The sequence below is a fragment of the Brachypodium distachyon genome, chromosome 4 (assembly GCF_000005505.3).
Source record: "Brachypodium distachyon strain Bd21 chromosome 4, Brachypodium_distachyon_v3.0, whole genome shotgun sequence".
Classification (NCBI taxonomy): Eukaryota; Viridiplantae; Streptophyta; class Magnoliopsida; order Poales; family Poaceae; genus Brachypodium; species Brachypodium distachyon.
This window is the reverse complement of record NC_016134.3, coordinates 23,342,857-23,357,955: the sequence shown is the minus strand read 5'-3', so window position 1 is coordinate 23,357,955 and position 15,099 is coordinate 23,342,857. Positions and strand designations below refer to the sequence as shown.

The window sequence follows — 15,099 nt, the reverse complement described above, 5'->3', positions numbered from 1 at the left end:
ATGTCCTGCGCGCGGCCTATCCTTATCGGCGCTCCCTCGAAGGCGCCGAGGGCATTTCGGGGACCCGAACGACCTTTTTTGGGTTGGCAACCGCCGCGTGTGCGCGCGCCTGGAATATCGGCACGAAACCGAGTGGGTTCTGACTTACGTGTTTTTCGGATCAAAATGCCGTTTCGGTCGTTTTAAGTACAAGAACGTCCCGATCGGACTCCGCATGACAAAGTTACGTCCGTTGTACGCACAGTTGCAAAAAAAAAACAAAAGAATGCAAAAAAAAAAAAAAAGAATGCAACACGAGGACTTCTCAGGAGGTCACCCATCCTAGTACTACTCTCGCCCAAGCACGCTTAACTTCGGAGTTCTGATGGGATCCGGTGCTTTAGTGCTGGTATAACCGCATCCGAAATGTCGTGCGCGCGGCCTGTCCTTCTGGGCGCTCCCTCGAAGGCGCCGAGGGCATTTCGGGGACCCGAACAACCTTTTTTGGGATGGCAACCGCCGCGTGTGCGCGCGCCTGGAATATCGGCACGAAACCAAGTGGGTCCTGGCTTATGTGTTTTTCGGATCAAAATGCCGTTCCGGTCCTTTTAAGTACAAGAACGTCCCGATCGGACTCCGCATGACAAAGTTACGTCCGTTGTACGCACAGTTGCAACAAAAAAATGCAACACGAGGACTTCCCAGGAGGTCACACATCCCCGTACTACTTTTGCCCAAGCACGCTTAAGTTCGGAGTTCTGATGGGATCCGGTGCTTTAGTGCTGGTATGACCGTATCCAACATGTCATGCGCGCGACCTATCCTTATCGGCGCTCCCTCGAAGGCGCCGAGGGCACGAACGACCTTTTTTGGGTTGGCAACCGCCGCGTGTGCGCGCGCCTGGAATATCGGCACGAAACCAAGTGGGTCCTGACTTACGTGTTTTTCGGATCAAAATGCCGTTCCGGTCGTTTTAAGTACAAGAACGTCCCGATCGGACTCCGCATGACAAAGTTACGTCCGTTGTACGCACAGTTGCAACAAAAAAACAAAAGAATGCAACACGAGGACTTCTCAGGAGGTCACCCATCCTAGTACTACTCTGGCCCAAGCACGCTTAACTTCGGAGTTCTGAAGGGATCCGGTGCTTTAGTGCCGGTATGACCGCATCCGACATGTCGTGCGCGCGGCCTGTCCTTATGGGCGCTCCCTCGAAGGCGCCGAGGGCATTTCGGGGACCCGAACGACCTTTTTTGGGATGGCAACCGCCGCGTGTGCGCGCGCCTGGAATATCGGCACGAAACCAAGTGGGTCCTGGCTTATGTGTTTTTCGGATCAACATGCCGTTCCGGTCGTTTTAAGTACAAGAACGTCCCGATCGGACTCCGCATGACAAAGTTCCGTCCGTTGCAACAAAAAAATGCAACACGAGGACTTCCCAGGAGGTCACCCATCCTCGTACTACTCTCGCCCAAGCACTCTTAAGTTCGGAGTTCTGATGGGATACGGTGCTTTAGTGCTGGTATGACCGTATCCGACATGTCATGCGCGCGGCCTATCCTTATCGGCGCTCCCTCGAAGGCGCCGAGGGCATTTCGGGGACCCGAACGACCTTTTTTGGGTTGGCAACCGCCGCGTGTGCGCGCGCCTGGAATATCAGCACGAAACCAAGTGGGTCCTGGCTTATGTGTTTTTCGGATCAAAATGCCGTTCCGGTCGTTTTAAGTACAAGAACGTCCCGATCGGACTCCGCATGACAAAGTTACGTCCGTTGTACGCACAGTTGCAACAAAAAAACAAAAGAATGCAACACGAGGACTTCTCAGGAGGTCACCCATCCTAGTACTACTCTCGCCCAAGCACGCTTAACTTCGGAGTTCTGAAGGGATCCGGTGCTTTAGTGCCGGTATGACCGCATCCGACATGTCGTGCGCGCGGCCTGTCCTTATGGGCGCTCCCTCGAAGGCGCCGAGGGCATTTCGGGGACCCGATCAACCTTTTTTGGGATGGCAACCGCCGCGTGTGCGCGCGCCTGGAATATCGGCACGAAACCAAGTGGGTCCTGGCTTATGTGTTTTTCGGATCAAAATGCCGTTCCGGTCCTTTTAAGTACAAGAACGTCCCGATCGGACTCCGCATGACAAAGTTACGTCCGTTGTACGCACAGTTGCAACAAAAAAATGCAACACGAGGACTTCCCAGGAGGTCACACATCCCCGTACTACTTTTGCCCAAGCACGCTTAAGTTCGGAGTTCTGATGGGATCCGGTGCTTTAGTGCTGGTATGACCGTATCCAACATGTCATGCGCGCGACCTATCCTTATCGGCGCTCCCTCGAAGGCGCCGAGGGCACGAACGACCTTTTTTGGGTTGGCAACCGCCGCGTGTGCGCGCGCCTGGAATATCGGCACGAAACCAAGTGGGTCCTGACTTACGTGTTTTTCGGATCAAAATGCCGTTCGGGTCGTTTTAAGTACAAGAACGTCCCGATCGGACTCCGCATGACAAAGTTACGTCCGTTGTACGCACATTTGCAACAAAAAAACAAAAGAATGCAACACGAGGACTTCTCAGGAGGTCACCCATCCTAGTACTACTCTCGCCCAAGCACGCTTAACTTCGGAGTTCTGAAGGGATCCGGTGCTTTAGTGCCGGTATGACCGCATCCGACATGTCGTGCGCGCGGCCTGTCCTTATGGGCGCTCCCTCGAAGGCGCCGAGGGCATTTCGGGGACCCGAACGACCTTTTTTGGGATGGCAACCGCCGCGTGTGCGCGCGCCTGGAATATCGGCACGAAACCAAGTGGGTCCTGGCTTATGTGTTTTTCGGATCAACATGCCGTTCCGGTCGTTTTAAGTACAAGAACGTCCCGATCGGACTCCGCATGACAAAGTTACGTCCGTTGCAACAAAAAAATGCAACACGAGGACTTCCCAGGAGGTCACCCATCCTCGTACTACTCTCGCCCAAGCACTCTTAAGTTCGGAGTTCTGATGGGATACGGTGCTTTAGTGCTGGTATGACCGTATCCGACATGTCATACGCGCGGCCTATCCTTATCGGCGCTCCCTCGAAGGCGCCGAGGGCATTTCGGGGACCCGAACGACCTTTTTTGGGTTGGCAACCGCCGCGTGTGCGCGCGCCTGGAATATCAGCACGAAACCAAGTGGGTCCTGGCTTATGTGTTTTTCGGATCAAAATGCCGTTCCGGTCGTTTTAAGTACAAGAACGTCCCGATCGGACTCCGCATGACAAAGTTACGTCCGTTGTACGCACAGTTGCAACAAAAAAACAAAAGAATGCAACACGAGGACTTCTCAGGAGGTCACCCATCCTAGTACTACTCTCGCCCAAGCACGCTTAACTTCGGAGTTCTGAAGGGATCCGGTGCTTTAGTGCCGGTATGACCGCATCCGACATGTCGTGCGCGCGGCCTGTCCTTATGGGCGCTCCCTCGAAGGCGCCGAGGGCATTTCGGGGACCCGAACGACCTTTTTTGGGTTGGCAACCGCCGCGTGTGCGCGCGCCTGGAATATCGGCACGAAACCAAGTGGGTCCTGGCTTATGTGTTTTTCGGATCAAAATGCCGTTCCGGTCGTTTTAAGTACAAGAACGTCCCGATCGGACTCCGCATGACAAAGTTACGTCCGTTGTACGCACAGTTGCAACAAAAAAACAAAAGAATGCAACACGAGGACTTCCCAGGAGGTCACCCATCCTCGTCCTACTCTCGCCCAAGCACGCTTAAGTTCGGAGTTCTGATGGGATCCGGTGCTTTAGTGCTGGTATGACCGTATCCGACATGTCATGCGCGCGGCCACTCCTTATCGGCGCTCCCTCGAAGGCGCCGAGGGCATTTCGGAGACCCGAACGACCTTTTTTGGGTTGGCAACCGCCGCGTGTGCGCGCGCCTGGAATATCGGCACGAAACCAAGTGGGTCCTGGCTTATGTGTTTTTCGGATCAAAATGCCGTTCCGGTCGTTTTAAGTACAAGAACGTCCCGATCGGACTCCGCATGACAAAGTTACGTCCGTTGTACGCACAGTTGCAACAAAAAAACAAAAGAATGCAACACGAGGACTTCCCAGGAGGTCACCCATCCTACTACTACTCTCGCCCAGCACGCTTAACTTCGGAGTTCTGATGGGATCCGGTGATTTAGGCCTGGTATGACCGCATCCGACTTGTCATGCGCGCGGCCTGTCCTTATGGGCGCTCCCTCGAAGTCGCCGAGGGCATTTCGGGGACCCGAACGACCTTTTTTGGGTTGGCAACCGCCGCGTGTGCGCGCGCCTGGAATATCGGCACGAAACCAAGTGGGTCCTGGCTTATGTGTTTTTCGGATCAAAATGTCGTTCCGGTCGTTTTAAGTACAAGAACGTCCCGATCGGAGTCCGCATGACAAAGTTACGTCCGTTGTACGCACACTTGCAACAAAAAAATGCAACACGAGGACTTCCCAAGAGGTCACCCATCCTCGTACTACTCTCGCCCAAGCACGCTTAAGTTCGGAGTTCTGATGGGATCCGGTGCTCTAGTGCTGGTATGACCGTATCCGACATGTCATGCGCGCGGCCTCTCCTTATCGGCGCTCCCTCGAAGGCGCCGAGGGCATTTCGGGGACCCGAACGACCTTTTTTGGGTTGGCAACCGCCGCGTGTGCGCGCGCCTGGAATATCGGCACGAAACCAAGTGGGTCCTGGCTTATGTGTTTTTCGGATCAAAATGCCGTTCCGATCGTTTTAAATACAAGAACGTCCCGATCGGACTCCGCATGACAAAGTTACGTCCGTTGTACGCACAGTTGCAACAAAAAAACAGAAGAATGCAACACGAGGACTTCTCAGGAGGTCACCCATCCTACTACTACTCTCGCCCAAGCACGCTTAACTTCCGAGTTCCGATGGGATCCGGTGATTTAGTGCTGGTATGACCGCATCCGACATGTCGTGCGCGCGGCCTGTCCTTATGGGCGCTCCCTCGAAGGCGCCGAGGGCATTTCGGGGACCCGAACGACCTTTTTTGGGTTGGCAACCGCCGCGTGTGCGCGCGCCTGGAATATCGGCACGAAACCAAGTGGGTCCTGGCTTATGTGTTTTTCGGATCAAAATGCCGTTCCGGTCGTTTTAAGTACAAGAACGTCCCGATCGGACTCCGCATGACAAAGTTACGTCCGTTGTACGCACAGTTGCAACAAAAAAACAAAAGAATGCAACACGAGGACTTCCCAGGAGGTCACCCATCCTCGTCCTACTCTCGCCCAAGCACGCTTAAGTTCGGAGTTCTGATGGGATCCGGTGCTTTAGTGCTGGTATGACCGTATCCGACATGTCATGCGCGCGGCCACTCCTTATCGGCGCTCCCTCGAAGGCGCCGAGGGCATTTCGGAGACCCGAACGACCTTTTTTGGGTTGGCAACCGCCGCGTGTGCGCGCGCCTGGAATATCGGCACGAAACCAAGTGGGTCCTGGCTTATGTGTTTTTCGGATCAAAATGCCGTTCCGGTCGTTTTAAGTACAAGAACGTCCCGATCGGACTCCGCATGACAAAGTTACGTCCGTTGTACGCACAGTTGCAACAAAAAAACAAAAGAATGCAACACGAGGACTTCCCAGGAGGTCACCCATCCTCGTCCTACTCTCGCCCAAGCACGCTTAAGTTCGGAGTTCTGATGGGATCCGGTGCTTTAGTGCTGGTATGACCGTATCCGACATGTCATGCGCGCGGCCACTCCTTATCGGCGCTCCCTCGAAGGCGCCGAGGGCATTTCGGAGACCCGAATGACCTTTTTTGGGTTGGCAACCGCCGCGTGTGCGCGCGCCTGGAATATCGGCACGAAACCAAGTGGGTCCTGGCTTATGTGTTTTTCGGATCAAAATGCCGTTCCGGTCGTTTTAAGTACAAGAACGTCCCGATCGGACTCCGCATGACAAAGTTACGTCCGTTGTACGCACAGTTGCAACAAAAAACAAAAGAATGCAACACGAGGACTTCCCAGGAGGTCACCCATCCTCGTACTACTCTCGCCCAAGCACGCTTAAGTTCGGAGTTCTGATGGGATCCGGTGCTTTACTGCTGGTATGACCGTATCCGACATGTCATGCGCGCGGCCACTCCTTATCGGCGCTCCCTCGAAGGCGCCGAGGGCATTTCGGGGACCCGAACGACCTTTTTTGGGTTGGCAACCGCCGCGTGTGCGCGCGCCTGGAATATCGGCACGAAACCAAGTGGTCCTGGCTTATGTGTTTTTCGGATCAAAATGTCGTTCCGGTCGTTTTAAGTACAAGAACGTCCCGATCGGACTCCGCATGACAAAGTTACGTCCGTTGTACGCACAGTTGCAACAAAAAAACAAAAGAATGCAACACGAGGACTTCTCAGGAGGTCACCCATCCTCGTCCTACTCTCGCCCAAGCACGCTTAACTTCGGAGTTCCGATGGGATCCGGTGATTTAGTGCTGGTATGACCGCATCCGACATGTCGTGCGCGCGGCCTGTCCTTATGGGCGCTCCCTCGAAGGCGCCGAGGGCATTTCGGGGACCCGAACGACCTTTTTTGGGTAGGCAACCGCCGCGTGTGCGCGCGCCTGGAATATCGGCACGAAACCAAGTGGGTCCTGGCTTATGTGTTTTTCGGATCAAAATGCCGTTCCGGTCGTTTTAAGTACAAGAACGTCCCGATCGGACTCCGCATGACAAAGTTACGTCCGTTGTACGCACAGTTGCAACAAAAAAAAATGCAACACGAGGACTTCCCAGGAGGTCACCCATCCTCGTACTACTCTCGCCCAAGCACGCTTAAGTTCGAAGTTCTGATGGGATCCGGTGCTTTAGTGCTGGTATGACCGTATCCGACATGTCATGCGCGCGGCCACTCCTTATCGGCGCTCCCTCGAAGGCGCCGAGGGCATTTCGGGGACCCGAACGACCTTTTTTGGGTTGGCAACCGCCGCGTGTGCGCGCGCCTGGAATATCGGCACGAAACCAAGTGGTCCTGGCTTACGTGTTTTTCGGATCAAAATGCCGTTCCGGTCGTTTTAAGTACAAGAACGTCCCGATCGGACTCCGCATGACAAAGTTACGTCCGTAGTACGCACAGTTGCAACAAAAAAACAAAAGAATGCAACACGAGGACTTCTCAGGAGGTCACCCATCCTAGTACTACTCTCGCCCAAGCACGCTTAACTTCGAAGTTCCGATGGGATCCGGTGATTTAGTGCTGGTATGACCGTATCCGACATGTCGTGCGCGCGGCCTGTCCTTATGGGCGCTCCCTCGAAGGCGCCGAGGGCATTTCGGGGACCCGAACGACCTTTTTTGGGTTGGCAACCGCCGCGTGTGCGCGTGCCTGGAATATCGGCACGAAACCAAGTGCGTCCTGACTTACGTGTTTTTCGGATCAAAATGCCGTTCCGGTCGTTTTAAGTACAAGAACGTCCCGATCGGACTCCGCATGACAAAGTTACGTCCGTTGTACGCACAGTTGCAACAAAAAAACAAAAGAATGCAACACGAGGACTTCCCAGGAGGTCACCCATCCTACTACTACTCTCGCCCAGCACGCTTAACTTCGGAGTTCTGATGGGATCCGCTGATTTAGGCATGGTATGACCGCATCCGACTTGTCATGCGCGCGGCCTGTCCTTATGGGCGCTCCCTCGAAGTCGCCGAGGGCATTTCGGAGACCCGAACGACCTTTTTTGGGTTGGCAACCGCCGCGTGTGCGCGCGCCTGGAATATCGGCACGAAACCAAGTGGGTCCTGGCTTATTTGTTTTTTGGATCAAAATGCCGTTCCGGTCGTTTTAAGTACAAGAACGTCCCGATCGGAGTCCGCAAGACAAAGTTACGTCCGTTGTACACACAGTTGCAACAAAAAAATACAACACGAGGACTTCCCAGGAGGTCACCCATCCTCGCCCAAGCACGCTTAAGTTCGGAGTTCTGATGGGATCCGGTGCTTTAGTGCTGGTATGACCGTATCCGACATGTCATGCGCGCGGCCTCTCCTTATCGGCGCTCCCTCGAAGGCGCCGAGGGCATTTCGGGGACCCGAACGACCTTTTTTGGGTTGGCAACCGCCGCGTGTGCGCGCGCCTGGAATATCGGCACGAAACCAAGTGGGTCCTGGCTTACGTGTTTTTCGGATCAAAATGCCGTTCCGGTCGTTTTAAGTACAAGAACGTCCCGATCGGACTCCGCATGACAAAGTTACGTCCGTAGTACGCACAGTTGCAACAAAAAAACAAAAGAATGCAACACGAGGACTTCTCAGGAGGTCACCCATCCTAGTACTACTCTCGCCCAAGCACGCTTAACTTCGAAGTTCCGATGGGATCCGGTGATTTAGTGCTTGTATGACCGTATCCGACATGTCGTGCGCGCGGCCTGTCCTTATGGGCGCTCCCTCGAAGGCGCCGAGGGCATTTCGGGGATCCGAACGACCTTTTTTGGGTTGGCAACCGCCGCGTGTGCGCGTGCCTGGAATATCGGCACGAAACCAAGTGCGTCCTGACTTACGTGTTTTTCGGATCAAAATGCCGTTCCGGTCGTTTTAAGTACAAGAACGTCCCGATCGGACTCCGCATGACAAAGTTACGTCCGTTGTACGCACAGTTGCAACAAAAAAACAAAAGAATGCAACACGAGGACTTCCCAGGAGGTCACCCATCCTACTACTACTCTCGCCCAGCACGCTTAACTTCGGAGTTCTAATGGGATCCGGTGATTTAGGCATGGTATGACTGCATCCGACTTGTCATGCGCGCGGCCTGTCCTTATGGGCGCTCCCTCCAAGTCGCCGAGGGCATTTCGGGGACCCGAACGACCTTTTTTGGGTTGGCAACCGCCGCGTGTGCGCGCGCCTGGAATATCGGCACGAAACCAAGTGGGTCCTGGCTTATGTGTTTTTCGGATCAAAATGCCGTTCCGGTCGTTTTAAGTACAAGAACGTCCCGATCGGAGTCCGCATGACAAAGTTACGTCCGTTGTACGCACAGTTGCAACAAAAAAATGCAACACGAGGACTTCCCAGGAGGTCACCCATCCTCGTACTACTCTCGCCCAAGCACGCTTAAGTTCGGAGTTCTGATGGGATCCGGTGCTTCAGTGCTGGTATGACCGTATCCGACATGTCATGCGCGCGGCCTCTCCTTATCGGCGCTCCCTCGAAGGCGCCGAGGGCATTTCGGGGACCCGAACGACCTTTTTTGGGTTGGCAACCGCCGCGTGTGCGCGCGCCTGGAATATCGGCACGAAACCAAGTGGGTCCTGGCTTATGTGTTTTTCGGATCAAAATGCCGTTCCGGTCGTTTTAAGTACAAGAACGTCCCGATCGGACTCCGCATGACAAAGTTACGTCCGTTGTACGCACAGTTGCAACAAAAAAACAAAAGAATGCAACACGAGGACTTCCCAGGAGGTCACCCATCCTACTACTACTCTCGCCCAGCACGCTTAACTTCGGAGTTCTGATGGGATCCGCTGATTTAGGCATGGTATGACCGCATCCGACTTGTCATGCGCGCGGCCTGACCTTATGGGCGCTCCCTCGAAGTCGCCGAGGGCATTTCGGAGACCCGAACGACCTTTTTTGGGTTGGCAACCGCCGCGTGTGCGCGCGCCTGGAATATCGGCACGAAACCAAGTGGGTCCTGGCTTATTTGTTTTTTGGATCAAAATGCCGTTCCGGTCGTTTTAAGTACAAGAACGTCCCGATCGGAGTCCGCAAGACAAAGTTACGTCCGTTGTACACACAGTTGCAACAAAAAAATACAACACGAGGACTTCCCAGGAGGTCACCCATCCTCGCCCAAGCACGCTTAAGTTCGGAGTTCTGATGGGATCCGGTGCTTTAGTGCTGGTATGACCGTATCCGACATGTCATGCGCGCGGCCTCTCCTTATCGGCGCTCCCTCGAAGGCGCCGAGGGCATTTCGGGGACCCGAACGACCTTTTTTGGGTTGGCAACCGCCGCGTGTGCGCGCGCCTGGAATATCGGCACGAAACCAAGTGGGTCCTGGCTTACGTGTTTTTCGGATCAAAATGCCGTTCCGGTCGTTTTAAGTACAAGAACGTCCCGATCGGACTCCGCATGACAAAGTTACGTCCGTAGTACGCACAGTTGCAACAAAAAAACAAAAGAATGCAACACGAGGACTTCTCAGGAGGTCACCCATCCTAGTACTACTCTCGCCCAAGCACGCTTAACTTCGAAGTTCCGATGGGATCCGGTGATTTAGTGCTGGTATGACCGTATCCGACATGTCGTGCGCGCGGCCTGTCCTTATGGGCGCTCCCTCGAAGGCGCCGAGGGCATTTCGGGGATCCGAACGACCTTTTTTGGGTTGGCAACCGCCGCGTGTGCGCGTGCCTGGAATATCGGCACGAAACCAAGTGCGTCCTGACTTACGTGTTTTTCGGATCAAAATGCCGTTCCGGTCGTTTTAAGTACAAGAACGTCCCGATCGGACTCCGCATGACAAAGTTACGTCCGTTGTACGCACAGTTGCAACAAAAAAACAAAAGAATGCAACACGAGGACTTCCCAGGAGGTCACCCATCCTACTACTACTCTCGCCCAGCACGCTTAACTTCGGAGTTCTAATGGGATCCGGTGATTTAGGCATGGTATGACTGCATCCGACTTGTCATGCGCGCGGCCTGTCCTTATGGGCGCTCCCTCAAAGTCGCCGAGGGCATTTCGGGGACCCGAACGACCTTTTTTGGGTTGGCAACCGCCGCGTGTGCGCGCGCCTGGAATATCGGCACGAAACCAAGTGGGTCCTGGCTTATGTGTTTTTCGGATCAAAATGCCGTTCCGGTCGTTTTAAGTACAAGAACGTCCCGATCGGAGTCCGCATGACAAAGTTACGTCCGTTGTACGCACACTTGCAACAAAAAAATGCAACACGAGGACTTCCCAAGAGGTCACCCATCCTCGTACTACTCTCGCCCAAGCACGCTTAAGTTCGGAGTTCTGATGGGATCCGGTGCTCTAGTGCTGGTATGACCGTATCCGACATGTCATGCGCGCGGCCTCTCCTTATCGGCGCTCCCTCGAAGGCGCCGAGGGCATTTCGGGGACCCGAACGACCTTTTTTGGGTTGGCAACCGCCGCGTGTGCGCGCGCCTGGAATATCGGCACGAAACCAAGTGGGTCCTGGCTTATGTGTTTTTCGGATCAAAATGCCGTTCCGATCGTTTTAAATACAAGAACGTCCCGATCGGACTCCGCATGACAAAGTTACGTCCGTTGTACGCACAGTTGCAACAAAAAAACAGAAGAATGCAACACGAGGACTTCTCAGGAGGTCACCCATCCTACTACTACTCTCGCCCAAGCACGCTTAACTTCCGAGTTCCGATGGGATCCGGTGATTTAGTGCTGGTATGACCGCATCCGACATGTCGTGCGCGCGGCCTGTCCTTATGGGCGCTCCCTCGAAGGCGCCGAGGGCATTTCGGGGACCCGAACGACCTTTTTTGGGTTGGCAACCGCCGCGTGTGCGCGCGCCTGGAATATCGGCACGAAACCAAGTGGGTCCTGGCTTATGTGTTTTTCGGATCAAAATGCCGTTCCGATCGTTTTAAGTACAAGAACGTCCCGATCGGACTCCGCATGACAAAGTTACGTCCGTTGTACGCACAGTTGCAACAAAAAAACAAAAGAATGCAACACGAGGTCACCCATCCTACTACTACTCTCGCCCAAGCACGCTTAATTTCGGAGTTCCGATGGGATCCGGTGATTTAGTGCTGGTATGACCGCATCCGACATGTTGTGCGCGCGGCCTGTCCTTATGGGCGCTCCCTCGAAGGCGCCGAGGGCATTTCGGGGACCCGAACGACCTTTTTTGGGTTGGCAACCGCCGCGTGTGCGCGCGCCTGGAATATCGGCAAGAAACCAAGTGCGTCCTGACTTGCGTGTTTTTCGGATCAAAATGCCGTTCCGGTCGTTTTAAGTACAAGAACGTCCCGATCGGACTCCGCATGACAAAGTTACGTCCGTTGTACGCACAGTTGCAACAAAAAAACAAAAGAATGCAACACGAGGACTTCCCAGGAGGTCACCCATCCTACTACTACTCTCGCCCAAGCACGCTTAACTTCGGAGTTCTGATGGGATCCGGTGATTTAGGCCTGGTATGACCGCATCCGACTTTTCGTGCGCGCGGCCTGTCCTTATGGGCGCTCCCTCGAAGGCGCCGAGGGCATTTCGGGGACCCGAACGACCTTTTTTGGGTTGGCAACCGCCGCGTGTGCGCGCGCCTGGAATATCGGCACGAAACCAAGTGGGTCCTGGTTTATGTGTTTTTCGGATCAAAATGCCGTTCCGGTCGTTTTAAGTACAAGAACGTCCCGATCGGACTCCGCATGACAAAGTTACGTCCGTTGTACGCACAGTTGCAACAAAAAAACAAAAGAATGCAACACGAGGACTTTCCAGGAGGTCACCCATCCTACTACTACTCTCGCCCAAGCACGCTTAACTTCGGAGTTCTGATGGGATCCGGTGATTTAGGCCTGGTATGACCGCATCCGACTTGTCGTGCGCGCGGCCTGTCCTTATGGGCGCTCCCTCGAAGGCGCCGAGGGCATTTCGGGGACCCGAACGACCTTTTTTGGGTTGGCAACCGCCGCGTGTGCGCGCGCCTGGAATATCGGCACGAAACCAAGTGGGTCCTGGCTTATGTGTTTTTCGGATCAAAATGCCGTTCCGATCGTTTTAAGTACAAGAACGTCCCGATCGGACTCCGCATGACAAAGTTACGTCCGTTGTACGCACAGTTGCAACAAAAAAACAAAAGAATGCAACACGAGGTCACCCATCCTACTACTACTCTCGCCCAAGCACGCTTAATTTCGGAGTTCCGATGGGATCCGGTGATTTAGTGCTGGTATGACCGCATCCGACATGTTGTGCGCGCGGCCTGTCCTTATGGGCGCTCCCTCGAAGGCGCCGAGGGCATTTCGGGGACCCGAACGACCTTTTTTGGGTTGGCAACCGCCGCGTGTGCGCGCGCCTGGAATATCGGCAAGAAACCAAGTGCGTCCTGACTTGCGTGTTTTTCGGATCAAAATGCCGTTCCGGTCGTTTTAAGTACAAGAACGTCCCGATCGGACTCCGCATGACAAAGTTACGTCCGTTGTACGCACAGTTGCAACAAAAAAACAAAAGAATGCAACACGAGGACTTCCCAGGAGGTCACCCATCCTACTACTACTCTCGCCCAAGCACGCTTAACTTCGGAGTTCTGATGGGATCCGGTGATTTAGGCCTGGTATGACCGCATCCGACTTGTCGTGCGCGCGGCCTGTCCTTATGGGCGCTCCCTCGAAGGCGCCGAGGGCATTTCGGGGACCCGAACGACCTTTTTTGGGTTGGCAACCGCCGCGTGTGCGCGCGCCTGGAATATCGGCACGAAACCAAGTGGGTCCTGGCTTATGTGTTTTTCGGATCAAAATGCCGTTCCGATCGTTTTAAGTACAAGAACGTCCCGATCGGACTCCGCATGACAAAGTTACGTCCGTTGTACGCACAGTTGCAACAAAAAAACAAAAGAATGCAACACGAGGTCACCCATCCTACTACTACTCTCGCCCAAGCACGCTTAACTTCGGAGTTCCGATGGGATCCGGTGATTTAGTGCTGGTATGACCGCATCCGACATGTTGTGCGCGCGGCCTGTCCTTATGGGCGCTCCCTCGAAGGCGCCGAGGGCATTTCGGGGACCCGAACGACCTTTTTTGGGTTGGCAACCGCCGCGTGTGCGCGCGCCTGGAATATCGGCACGAAACCAAGTGGGTCTTGGCTTATGTGTTTTTCGGATCAAAATGCCGTTCCGATCGTTTTAAATACAAGAACGTCCCGATCGGACTCCGCATGACAAAGTTACGTCCGTTGTACGCACAGTTGCAACAAAAAAACAAAAGAATGCAACACGAGGACTTCTCAGGAGGTCACCCATCCTACTACTACTCTCGCCCAAGCACGCTTAACTTCAGAGTTCCGATGGGATCCGGTGATTTAGTGCTGGTATGACCGCATCCGACATGTCGTGCGCGCGGCCTGTCCTTATGGGCGCTCCCTCGAAGGCGCCGAGGGCATTTCGGGGACCCGAACGACCTTTTTTGGGTTGGCAACCGCCGCGTGTGCGCGCGCCTGGAATATCGGCACGAAACCAAGTGGGTCCTGGCTTATGTGTTTTTCGGATCAAAATGCCGTTCCGATCGTTTTAAGTACAAGAACGTCCCGATCGGACTCCGCATGACAAAGTTACGTCCGTTGTACGCACAGTTGCAACAAAAAAACAAAAGAATGCAACACGAGGTCACCCATCCTACTACTACTCTCGCCCAAGCACGCTTAATTTCGGAGTTCCGATGGGATCCGGTGATTTAGTGCTGGTATGACCGCATCCGACATGTTGTGCGCGCGGCCTGTCCTTATGGGCGCTCCCTCGAAGGCGCCGAGGGCATTTCGGGGACCCGAACGACCTTTTTTGGGTTGGCAACCGCCGCGTGTGCGCGCGCCTGGAATATCGGCAAGAAACCAAGTGCGTCCTGACTTGCGTGTTTTTCGGATCAAAATGCCGTTCCGGTCGTTTTAAGTACAAGAACGTCCCGATCGGACTCCGCATGACAAAGTTACGTCCGTTGTACGCACAGTTGCAACAAAAAAACAAAAGAATGCAACACGAGGACTTCCCAGGAGGTCACCCATCCTACTAGTACTCTCGCCCAAGCACGCTTAACTTCGGAGTTCTGATGGGATCCGGTGATTTAGGCCTGGTATGACCGCATCCGACTTTTCGTGCGCGCGGCCTGTCCTTATGGGCGCTCCCTCGAAGGCGCCGAGGGCATTTCGGGGACCCGAACGACCTTTTTTGGGTTGGCAACCGCCGCGTGTGCGCGCGCCTGGAATATCGGCACGAAACCAAGTGGGTCCTGGCTTATGTGTTTTTCGGATCAAAATGCCGTTCCGGTCGTTTTAAGTACAAGAACGTCCCGATCGGACTCCGCATGACAAAGTTACGTCCGTTGTACGCACAGTTGCAACAAAAAAACAAAAGAATGCAACACGAGGACTTTCCAGGACTTTCCAGCACAGTGGCGA

General features: G+C 54.3%; 31 non-coding genes and 8 pseudogenes across 31 annotated transcripts; all 39 read right to left on the bottom strand.

Annotated features, from left to right (window-relative positions):
- Nucleotides 1-283: 283 nt before the first annotated feature.
- LOC112269111 lies at nucleotides 284-402 on the bottom strand. The gene has a single exon (XR_002960698.1). It is a non-coding gene; the product is annotated as a 5S ribosomal RNA (ribosomal RNA).
- A 257-nt stretch (nucleotides 403-659) lies between these two features.
- LOC112269000 lies at nucleotides 660-778 on the bottom strand (annotated as a pseudogene).
- A 254-nt stretch (nucleotides 779-1,032) lies between these two features.
- LOC112269083 lies at nucleotides 1,033-1,151 on the bottom strand. The gene has a single exon (XR_002960670.1). It is a non-coding gene; the product is annotated as a 5S ribosomal RNA (ribosomal RNA).
- Nucleotides 1,152-1,396: 245 nt separating this feature from the next.
- Nucleotides 1,397-1,515, bottom strand: LOC112268985. The gene has a single exon (XR_002960592.1). It is a non-coding gene; the product is annotated as a 5S ribosomal RNA (ribosomal RNA).
- Nucleotides 1,516-1,780: 265 nt separating this feature from the next.
- Nucleotides 1,781-1,899, bottom strand: LOC112269033. The gene has a single exon (XR_002960624.1). It is a non-coding gene; the product is annotated as a 5S ribosomal RNA (ribosomal RNA).
- Nucleotides 1,900-2,156: 257 nt separating this feature from the next.
- LOC112268999 lies at nucleotides 2,157-2,275 on the bottom strand (annotated as a pseudogene).
- A 254-nt stretch (nucleotides 2,276-2,529) lies between these two features.
- Nucleotides 2,530-2,648, bottom strand: LOC112269022. The gene has a single exon (XR_002960613.1). It is a non-coding gene; the product is annotated as a 5S ribosomal RNA (ribosomal RNA).
- A 245-nt stretch (nucleotides 2,649-2,893) lies between these two features.
- LOC112268984 lies at nucleotides 2,894-3,012 on the bottom strand. Its single transcript, XR_002960591.1, has one exon. It is a non-coding gene; the product is annotated as a 5S ribosomal RNA (ribosomal RNA).
- Nucleotides 3,013-3,277: 265 nt separating this feature from the next.
- On the bottom strand, nucleotides 3,278-3,396 carry LOC112269012. The gene has a single exon (XR_002960607.1). It is a non-coding gene; the product is annotated as a 5S ribosomal RNA (ribosomal RNA).
- Nucleotides 3,397-3,661: 265 nt separating this feature from the next.
- LOC112268982 lies at nucleotides 3,662-3,780 on the bottom strand. The gene has a single exon (XR_002960589.1). It is a non-coding gene; the product is annotated as a 5S ribosomal RNA (ribosomal RNA).
- A 265-nt stretch (nucleotides 3,781-4,045) lies between these two features.
- On the bottom strand, nucleotides 4,046-4,163 carry LOC112268978. The gene has a single exon (XR_002960585.1). It is a non-coding gene; the product is annotated as a 5S ribosomal RNA (ribosomal RNA).
- Nucleotides 4,164-4,420: 257 nt separating this feature from the next.
- On the bottom strand, nucleotides 4,421-4,539 carry LOC112268975. The gene has a single exon (XR_002960582.1). It is a non-coding gene; the product is annotated as a 5S ribosomal RNA (ribosomal RNA).
- A 265-nt stretch (nucleotides 4,540-4,804) lies between these two features.
- Nucleotides 4,805-4,923, bottom strand: LOC112269096. The gene has a single exon (XR_002960683.1). It is a non-coding gene; the product is annotated as a 5S ribosomal RNA (ribosomal RNA).
- Nucleotides 4,924-5,188: 265 nt separating this feature from the next.
- Nucleotides 5,189-5,307, bottom strand: LOC112268981. The gene has a single exon (XR_002960588.1). It is a non-coding gene; the product is annotated as a 5S ribosomal RNA (ribosomal RNA).
- Nucleotides 5,308-5,572: 265 nt separating this feature from the next.
- Nucleotides 5,573-5,691, bottom strand: LOC112268980. The gene has a single exon (XR_002960587.1). It is a non-coding gene; the product is annotated as a 5S ribosomal RNA (ribosomal RNA).
- Nucleotides 5,692-5,955: 264 nt separating this feature from the next.
- LOC112269116 lies at nucleotides 5,956-6,074 on the bottom strand. Its single transcript, XR_002960703.1, has one exon. It is a non-coding gene; the product is annotated as a 5S ribosomal RNA (ribosomal RNA).
- A 264-nt stretch (nucleotides 6,075-6,338) lies between these two features.
- Nucleotides 6,339-6,457, bottom strand: LOC112269103. Its single transcript, XR_002960690.1, has one exon. It is a non-coding gene; the product is annotated as a 5S ribosomal RNA (ribosomal RNA).
- Nucleotides 6,458-6,716: 259 nt separating this feature from the next.
- On the bottom strand, nucleotides 6,717-6,835 carry LOC112268977. Its single transcript, XR_002960584.1, has one exon. It is a non-coding gene; the product is annotated as a 5S ribosomal RNA (ribosomal RNA).
- A 264-nt stretch (nucleotides 6,836-7,099) lies between these two features.
- Nucleotides 7,100-7,218, bottom strand: LOC112269098. Its single transcript, XR_002960685.1, has one exon. It is a non-coding gene; the product is annotated as a 5S ribosomal RNA (ribosomal RNA).
- Nucleotides 7,219-7,483: 265 nt separating this feature from the next.
- On the bottom strand, nucleotides 7,484-7,601 carry LOC112268995. The gene has a single exon (XR_002960602.1). It is a non-coding gene; the product is annotated as a 5S ribosomal RNA (ribosomal RNA).
- Nucleotides 7,602-7,858: 257 nt separating this feature from the next.
- On the bottom strand, nucleotides 7,859-7,966 carry LOC112269013 (annotated as a pseudogene).
- A 265-nt stretch (nucleotides 7,967-8,231) lies between these two features.
- LOC112268976 lies at nucleotides 8,232-8,350 on the bottom strand. Its single transcript, XR_002960583.1, has one exon. It is a non-coding gene; the product is annotated as a 5S ribosomal RNA (ribosomal RNA).
- Nucleotides 8,351-8,615: 265 nt separating this feature from the next.
- On the bottom strand, nucleotides 8,616-8,733 carry LOC112268988. The gene has a single exon (XR_002960595.1). It is a non-coding gene; the product is annotated as a 5S ribosomal RNA (ribosomal RNA).
- A 257-nt stretch (nucleotides 8,734-8,990) lies between these two features.
- On the bottom strand, nucleotides 8,991-9,109 carry LOC112269108. The gene has a single exon (XR_002960695.1). It is a non-coding gene; the product is annotated as a 5S ribosomal RNA (ribosomal RNA).
- A 265-nt stretch (nucleotides 9,110-9,374) lies between these two features.
- On the bottom strand, nucleotides 9,375-9,492 carry LOC112268994. The gene has a single exon (XR_002960601.1). It is a non-coding gene; the product is annotated as a 5S ribosomal RNA (ribosomal RNA).
- Nucleotides 9,493-9,749: 257 nt separating this feature from the next.
- LOC112269011 lies at nucleotides 9,750-9,857 on the bottom strand (annotated as a pseudogene).
- Nucleotides 9,858-10,122: 265 nt separating this feature from the next.
- On the bottom strand, nucleotides 10,123-10,241 carry LOC112269097. Its single transcript, XR_002960684.1, has one exon. It is a non-coding gene; the product is annotated as a 5S ribosomal RNA (ribosomal RNA).
- Nucleotides 10,242-10,506: 265 nt separating this feature from the next.
- LOC112268987 lies at nucleotides 10,507-10,624 on the bottom strand. The gene has a single exon (XR_002960594.1). It is a non-coding gene; the product is annotated as a 5S ribosomal RNA (ribosomal RNA).
- Nucleotides 10,625-10,881: 257 nt separating this feature from the next.
- On the bottom strand, nucleotides 10,882-11,000 carry LOC112268974. The gene has a single exon (XR_002960581.1). It is a non-coding gene; the product is annotated as a 5S ribosomal RNA (ribosomal RNA).
- A 265-nt stretch (nucleotides 11,001-11,265) lies between these two features.
- LOC112269095 lies at nucleotides 11,266-11,384 on the bottom strand. The gene has a single exon (XR_002960682.1). It is a non-coding gene; the product is annotated as a 5S ribosomal RNA (ribosomal RNA).
- Nucleotides 11,385-11,649: 265 nt separating this feature from the next.
- On the bottom strand, nucleotides 11,650-11,755 carry LOC112269010 (annotated as a pseudogene).
- Nucleotides 11,756-12,020: 265 nt separating this feature from the next.
- LOC112269094 lies at nucleotides 12,021-12,139 on the bottom strand. Its single transcript, XR_002960681.1, has one exon. It is a non-coding gene; the product is annotated as a 5S ribosomal RNA (ribosomal RNA).
- Nucleotides 12,140-12,404: 265 nt separating this feature from the next.
- On the bottom strand, nucleotides 12,405-12,523 carry LOC112269104. The gene has a single exon (XR_002960691.1). It is a non-coding gene; the product is annotated as a 5S ribosomal RNA (ribosomal RNA).
- A 265-nt stretch (nucleotides 12,524-12,788) lies between these two features.
- On the bottom strand, nucleotides 12,789-12,894 carry LOC112269009 (annotated as a pseudogene).
- A 265-nt stretch (nucleotides 12,895-13,159) lies between these two features.
- Nucleotides 13,160-13,278, bottom strand: LOC112269093. The gene has a single exon (XR_002960680.1). It is a non-coding gene; the product is annotated as a 5S ribosomal RNA (ribosomal RNA).
- A 265-nt stretch (nucleotides 13,279-13,543) lies between these two features.
- On the bottom strand, nucleotides 13,544-13,649 carry LOC112269007 (annotated as a pseudogene).
- Nucleotides 13,650-13,914: 265 nt separating this feature from the next.
- On the bottom strand, nucleotides 13,915-14,033 carry LOC112269085. The gene has a single exon (XR_002960672.1). It is a non-coding gene; the product is annotated as a 5S ribosomal RNA (ribosomal RNA).
- A 265-nt stretch (nucleotides 14,034-14,298) lies between these two features.
- LOC112269008 lies at nucleotides 14,299-14,404 on the bottom strand (annotated as a pseudogene).
- Nucleotides 14,405-14,669: 265 nt separating this feature from the next.
- LOC112269114 lies at nucleotides 14,670-14,788 on the bottom strand. Its single transcript, XR_002960701.1, has one exon. It is a non-coding gene; the product is annotated as a 5S ribosomal RNA (ribosomal RNA).
- Between the last annotated feature and the right edge of the window lie 311 nt (nucleotides 14,789-15,099).